General features: G+C 44.0%; 3 non-coding genes and 1 pseudogene across 3 annotated transcripts; all 4 read left to right on the forward strand.

Moving 5' to 3' along the window:
* The first annotated feature begins 2,836 nt into the window (after positions 1-2,836).
* On the forward strand, positions 2,837-2,945 carry LOC125732016 (5S ribosomal RNA; annotated as a pseudogene).
* A 1,075-nt stretch (positions 2,946-4,020) lies between these two features.
* On the forward strand, positions 4,021-4,139 carry LOC125733854 (5S ribosomal RNA). Its single transcript, XR_007393188.1, has one exon. It is a non-coding gene; the product is annotated as a 5S ribosomal RNA (ribosomal RNA).
* A 1,076-nt stretch (positions 4,140-5,215) lies between these two features.
* On the forward strand, positions 5,216-5,334 carry LOC125731179 (5S ribosomal RNA). The gene has a single exon (XR_007391462.1). It is a non-coding gene; the product is annotated as a 5S ribosomal RNA (ribosomal RNA).
* A 1,079-nt stretch (positions 5,335-6,413) lies between these two features.
* On the forward strand, positions 6,414-6,532 carry LOC125730874 (5S ribosomal RNA). The gene has a single exon (XR_007391165.1). It is a non-coding gene; the product is annotated as a 5S ribosomal RNA (ribosomal RNA).
* Positions 6,533-7,500: the final 968 nt, after the last annotated feature.

The following is a 7,500-nucleotide window of genomic DNA, read 5'->3' on the forward strand; positions in this document are numbered from 1 at the left end:
TTTTTTTTCTCTCTTTCATAAAGCCAGCTTTCAGAAACCGTTTTACTCTAAATACTTCCTGGTAATTCTAGGTGCTGTAAGGTGTTCGTGCCTTTATTCCACCAGGGCGCGATCTTCTCACAAACTTGAAGACTGTCACTCCCCATTCACGTTTTACAACTTATTGTTAATGATAAAGAGACAGCTTTTTACACACAGTTTTAAACAAAGTACTGATATTATTCCTCTTCAACTGACCGCTTTGTTTTCTATGCAAAAACCACTTCGCCACAGAATACTCGATATTATTGGCATAGCAAGTTCTGCTCTTCTCCTTTCAAAACTTGCTAAAAGCTGTATTTAAAAGAACAGATTGGCCGGGGTAATTCACACCCTTCAATGCCAGCTTAATGTTTAGGTTAGTGGGAATAACAGAGGAATTAGGGATGGAAACTTCTTTGCTGGTGGTAGAAGCGGTCTGGTGAATTTTTAGAGAGAAGAGGCCGTCGATGTTTGAATGTAGAAAATTGTTCTGGCTGCAGCCTGCAGTATGGACTTGTTGGTGTGTGTAGCTCCCAGTGTTCTGACAGCGCGACGTTTTGGGGAAGCATGTGTAGGAATTATTAGCTCAGGTAAATTTTAATATCTCCACCAATATGTTTTGAAATTAATTAACTTTTAATTAATTATTATTTAATGCTGATTATTAACCAATTGTTATGCCGAATGGTCGGCTCCTCCAAACTCAATTGTGAATCCCCGATATCTGTTAATGTGAGACTTAAATGGGATTCATTAATAACCAGTATCGCTTAATAAGCTGGGTTAGTGGGCTCGTCCAGCGAGCTGCGTCACCAGGTAATGTAAACGATCGGTAGCGAAGCTCCCCTCACGGCCGATGAGAGAGAGTCTCGCGATATTTCAGGCGAGTTTAGAGGTTTCAGAGCGTAGTAGCCAGATCGCACAGAGGCAGGGACTATTGTGAGCACTCAATGACGGAGGCTGAAGTTGTGTAAAAAGACATGCATTTATTCCTACAACTAACATAAGACAGACATTACACCTAACAAACAATAAACATGAAATAACGGAATAGACACAAACGATGTAATCATGAAAATGCAATGACCAGATTTAAAATGATTAACCTGAAAAGGGAAAACTGTTCTGCAAAGCAAGCAGTTTGTAGGAATATAAACCTAAAGGAATATAGCAGATGAATAGGACAGTTTAGGTTGTTAGAAAGGAAAGGAAGTTGGTTTACTTGGATGCAGGAAAGAGGGAGGTCTTTGCAGTTGGTTGCAGTGGCTGATGAGCTGATGGGTAATGGCTCTCAGGGAGGCGCGGTGTTTGCAGCGGTTGTTGGAGTGGAGTCCCTCCGGTTCTTTCTTCTGGTGAAGCTTGGGCTGAGTTGCAGTTCTTTGGGTCTTCACCGACGGGCTTTAAGAACGCTGCTTGTTTCTCCGTGTTCTTCTCTTTTTCTCCGCCTTTCTCCTCTTTGTTCTGAGGTGCCAGGTTTTATAGCATAAGGTTCGTGATTAGGAGTGACCAGGAATTCGAGTCCTGGACCAATGGCTGACCATCCATTTGGCGGGCTTTCGGAAGGGGGTCGGTATCAGTCCTTTTGGGATTTATGACCAGACTGACTTCTCTGGTAATTGTGATTTTCATTAGGCTGGTGTAACTTTTGATATGTCCACTTTTGTGGTAACCATTGACCAGATTTGGAAACTGGAGTGATTTTCCTTCGGTTTGATACCAAACATGCCGTACCAGCCTAGCGGTTCACACCAAATACCATCTGTGATGATTAATTAATGATTACTTATATTATGCTATTATGTTATGTTCTATTACTCACACCAGTATATGGTACAGGTGGTTTAGGTTGTACCTCAACAGATATTACCCTTTATACAGACATTATATGACATATTCTCATGTCATAAGCACATCTTACCCTTAGATAGGCATGGTAGAATACAAAGATCAGATAAGGGTTGCCGAGGAATGTGGCAAAGAAAAGGGGGGGGGAGAAGGTTTGTCAAACAAAGAAAAAGAATCTCCAAAAGTTAAGACACATTCGAACATAACCTGTACATATCTGTATATTAAGACTAGTAGTCAAGAGTAAATACATATACAGATATACAAAAGCCAAACTTAAAAGAAACTTTCTGTGGGGTGCTGGGTGAGTGGTATGTAAGGCAGGACGTCGGGGGATGGGGTTGTGTGCCAAGTCGAGGGGCCCCTGTCCCTGGGGATCCACTCTGCTCTCTGTAGGTTGTTAAAGCTTTGGGCAATAAAAGTTGGAGTGCTGGCCTCCCTGGTTATCTATGTGTGTGGGGTCACAAACCCCCCTTTGGGGCCTAGGTCGATGTGTGCCTTCTCGTACCAGGGTAGGCCTTGTCTCAGGCCACCTGGAATTTAAGCTTTGTGATATGTGCATGTGTGATCCTACACATGTGATTCAGCAGCTACCAGTGGGCTTCGTGCGGCGGAGATTTTGTGGCTGTTAGCGGAGTTGATAACAGAGGGTCGTTAAGAGAAGCCTACATGCAGTAGGCAAAGGAGTAATGTTTGCTGGCGGGGGACGTGCGGCGATTAACCTGTGCGGTAGTGAAAAGGAGTTAAAAAGAAGGAAGTGTGCGGATGCGGAAAGAATGGAATAATTGTGGTAGGCTGCCGGCTGAGTAGTTTGGTGAATGTTTGGTGTGGGTCCGGCGCTGCCGATTGGATGGTGGGGCTGCAGTGTGAGTCAGATAAAAAAAAAAAAAACAGGAGTAGGATCCAATGGGACTAACTGGCATGTATAGACGCGTGTAATGCAAAAGGGCTGTTTTTGGTAGCATCTCTCGCTTACGGCCATACCACCCTGAACACGCCTGATCTCGGAAGCTAAGCAGGGTAGGGTCTGGTTAGTTCTTGGATGGGAGACCACCTGGGAATACCAGGTGCTGCAAGCTTTTCTCACTTTTACTTTATACAGGGGGCGCTCCACTTCACGATTAATTTAAATGTATCACTCCCCTTCCATTTTACTATTTTATATATATATTTTTTTTTTCTCTCATTCATAAAGGCAGCTTTTAGAAACCGTTTTACTCTAAATACTTCCTGGTAATTCTAGGTGCTGTAAGCTGTTCGTGCCTTTATTCCACCAGAGCGCGATCTTCTCACAAACTTGAAGACTGTCACTCCCCATTCACGTTTTACAACTTATTGTTAATGATAAAGAGACAGCTTTTTACACACAGTTTTAAACAAAGTACTGATATTATTCCTCTTCAACTGACCGCTTTGTTTTCTATGCAAAAACCACTTCGCCACAGAAGACTCGATATTATTGGCATAGCAAGTTTTGCTCTTCTCCTTTCAAAACTTGCTAAAAGCTGTATTTAAAAGAACAGATTGGCCGGGGTAATTCACACCCTTCAATGCCAGCTTAATGTTTAGGTTAGTGGGAATCACAGAGGAATTAGGGATGGAAACTTCTTTGCTGGTGGTAGAAGCGGTCTGGTGAATTTTTAGAGAGAAGAGGCCGTCGATGTTTGAATGTAGAAAATAGTTCTGGCTGCAGCCTGCAGTATGGACTTGTTGGTGTGTGTAGCTCCCAGTGTTCTGACAGCGCGACGTTTTGGGGAAGCATGTGATTCAGCAGCTACCAGTGGGCTTCGTGCGGCGGAGATTTTGTGGCTGTTAGCGGAGTTGATAACAGAGGGTCGTTAAGAGAAGCCTACATGCAGTAGGCAAAGGAGTAATGTTTGCTGGCGGGGGACGTGCGGCGATTAACCTGTGCGGTAGTGAAAAGGAGTTAAAAAGAAGGAAGTGTGCGGATGCGGAAAGAATGGAATAATTGTGGTAGGCTGCCGGCTGAGTAGTTTGGTGAATGTTTGGTGTGGGTCCGGCGCTGCCGATTGGATGGTGGGGCTGCAGTGTGAGTCAGATAAAAAAAAAAAAAACAGGAATAGGATCCAATGGGACTAACTGGCATGTGTAGACGCGTGTAATGCAAAAGGGCTGTTTTTGGCAGCATCTCTTGCTTACGGCCATACCACCCTGAACACGCCTGATCTCGTCTGATCTTGGAAGCTAAGCAGGGTAGGGTCTGGTTAGTACTTGGATGGGAGACCACCTGGGAATACCAGATGCTGTAAGCTTTTCTCACTTTTACTTTATACAGGGGGCGCTCCACTTCACGATTAATTTAAATCTATCACTCCCCTTCCATTTTACTATTTTATATATATATATTTTTTTTTCTCTCATTCATAAAGGCAGCTTTTAGAAACCGTTTTACTCTAAATACTTCCTGGTAATTCTTGGTGCTGTAAGCTGTTCGTGCCTTTATTCCACCAGGGCGCGATCTTCTCACAAACTTGAAGACTGTCACTCCCCATTCACGTTTTACAACTTATTGTTAATGATAAAGAGACAGCTTTTTACACATAGTTTTAAACAAAGTACTGATATAATTCCTCTTCAACTCACCGCTTTGTTTTCTATGCAAAAACCACTTCGCCACAGAAGACTCGATATTATTGGCATATTATCTGCTCTTCTCCTCCTTTCAAAACTTGCTAAAAGCTGTATTTAAAAGAGTAGGTTGGCCGGGGTAATTCACGCCCTTCAATGCCAACTTAATGTTTAGGTTAGTGGGAATCACAGAGGAATTAGGGATGGAAACTTCTTTGCTGGTGGTAGAAGCGGTCTGGTGAATTTTTAGAGAGATGAGGCCGTCGATGTTTCAATGTAGAAAATTGTTCTGGCTGCAGCCTGCAGTATGGACTTGTTGGTGTGTGTAGCTCCCAGTGTTCTGACAGCGCGATGTTTTGGGGAAGCATGTTATTCAGCAGCTACCAGTGGGCTTCGTGCAGCGGAGATTTTGTGGCTGTTAGCGGAGTTGATAACAGAGGGTCGTTAAGAGAAGCCTGCATGCGGTAGGCAAAGGAGTAATGTTTGCCGGCGGGGGACATGCGGCGATTAACCTGTGCGGTAGTGAAAAGGAGTTAAAGAGAAGGAAGTGTGCGGTTCCGGAAAGAATGGAATAATTGTGGTAGGCTGCCGGCTGAGTAGTTTGGTGAATGTTTGGTGTGGGTCCGGCGCTGCCGATTGGATGGTGGGGCTGCAGTGTGAGTCAGATAAAAAAAAAAAAAACAGGAGTAGGATCCAATGGGAGTAACTGGCATGTATAGACGCGTGTAATGCAAAAGGGCTGTTTTTGGTAGCATCTCTCGCTTACGGCCATACCACACTGAACACGCCTGATCTCGTCTGATCTTGGAAGCTAAGCAGAGTAGGGTCTGGTTACTACTTGGATGGGAGACCACCTAGGAATACCAGGTGCTGTAAGCTTTTCTCACTTTTACTTTATACAGGGGGCGCTCCACTTCACGATTAATTTAAATCTATCACTCCCCTTCCATTTTACTATTTTATATATATATATATTTTTCTCTCATTCATAAAGGCAGCTTTTACACACGTTTTACTCTAAATACTGCCTGGTAATTCTAGGTGCTGTAAGCTGGTCGTGCCTTTATTCCACCAGGGCACAATCTTCTCACAATCTTGAAGACTGTCACTCCCCATTCACGTTTTACAACTTATTGTTAATAATAAAGAGACAGCTTTTTACACACAGTTTTAAACAAAGTACTGATATAATTCCTCTTCAACTCACCGCTTTGTTTTCTATGCAAAAACCACTTCGCCACAGAAGACTTGATATTTTTGGCATAGCAAGGTCTGCTCTTCTCCTCCTTTCAAAACTTGCTAAAAGCTGTATTTAAAAGAGCAGGTTGGCCGGGGTAATTCACACCCTTCAATGCCAGCTTAATGTTTAGGTTAGTAGGAATCACAGAGGAATTAGGGATGGAAACTTCTTTGCTGGTGGTAGAAGCGGTCTGGTGAATTTTTAGAGAGAAGAGGCCATCGATGTTTCAATGTAGAAAATTGTTCTGGCTGCAGCCTGCAGTATGGACTTGTTGGCGTGTGTAGCTCCCAGTGTTCTGACAGCGTGACATTTTGGGGAAGCATGTGATTCAACAGCAACCAGTGGGCTTCGTGCGGCGGAGATTTTGTGGCTGTTAGCGGAGTTGATAACAGAGGGTCTTTAAGAGAAGCCTGCATGCGGTAGGCAAATGAGTAATGTTTGCCGGCGGGGGACGTGCGGCGATTAACCTGTGCGGTAGTGAAAAGGACTTAAAGAGAAGGAAGTGTGCGGATGCGGAAAGAATGGAATAATTGTGGTAGGCTGCCGGCTGAGTAGTTTGGTGAATGTTTGGTGTGGGTGCGGCGCTGCCGATTGGATGGTGGTGCTGCAGTGTGAGTCAGATAAAAAAAAAAAAAAAAACAGGAGTAGGATCCAATGGGACTAACTGGCATGTATAGAGGTGTGTAATGCAAAAGGGCTGTTTTTGTTCGCGGCTCTCGCTTATGGCCATACCACCCTGAACACGCCCGATTTCGTCTGATCTCGGAAGCTAAGCGGGGTAGGGTCTGGTTAGTACTTGGATGGGAGACTGCCTGGGAATACCACGTGCTGTAAGCTTTTCTCACTTTTACTTTATACAGGGGGCACTCCACCTCACGATTAATTTAAATCTATCACTCCCCTTACTATTTTATATATTTCTTTTTTCTCTCATTCATAAAGGCAGCTTTTACACACCGTTTTACTCTAAATACTGCCTGGTAATTCTAGGTGCTGTAAGCTGTTCGTGCCTTTATTCCACCAGGGCGCGATCTTCTGACAAACTTGAAGACTGTCACTCCACATTCACGTTTTACAACTTATTGTTAATAATAAAGAGACAGCTTTTTACACACAGTTTTAAACAAAGTACTGATATAATTCCTCTTCAACTGACCGCTTTGTTTTCTATGCAAAAACCACTTCGCCACAGAATATTCGATATTTTTGGCATATTATCTGCTCTTCTCCTCCTTTCAAAACTTGCTAAAAGCTGTATTTAAAAGAGCAGGTTGGCCGGGGTAATTCACACCCTTCAATGCCAGCTTAATGTTTAGGTTAGTGGGAATCACAGAGGAATTAGGGATGGAAACTTCTTTGCTGGTGGTAGAAGCGGTCTGGTGAATTTTTAGAGAGAAGAGGCCGTCGATGTTTGAATGTAGAAAATTGTTCTGGCTGCAGCCTGCAGTATGGACTTGTTGGCGTGTGTAGCTCCCAGTGTTCTGACAGCATGACATTTTGGGGAAGCATGTGATTCAACAGCAACCAGTGGGCTTCGTGCGGCGGAGATTTTGTGGCTGTTAGCGGAGTTGATAACAGAGGGTCTTTAAGAGAAGCCTGCATGCGGTAGGCAAATGAGTAATGTTTGCCGGCGGGGGACGTGCGGCGATTAACCTGTGCGGTAGTGAAAAGGACTTAAAGAGAAGGAAGTGTGCGGATGCGGAAAGAATGGAATAATTGTGGTAGGCTGCCGGCTGAGTAGTTTGGTGAATGTTTGGTGTGGGTGCGGCGCTGCCGATTGGATGGTGGTGCTGCAGTGTGAGTCA

Source organism: Brienomyrus brachyistius, chromosome 2, assembly GCF_023856365.1.
Source record: "Brienomyrus brachyistius isolate T26 chromosome 2, BBRACH_0.4, whole genome shotgun sequence".
NCBI classification, from domain to species: domain Eukaryota; kingdom Metazoa; phylum Chordata; class Actinopteri; order Osteoglossiformes; family Mormyridae; genus Brienomyrus; species Brienomyrus brachyistius.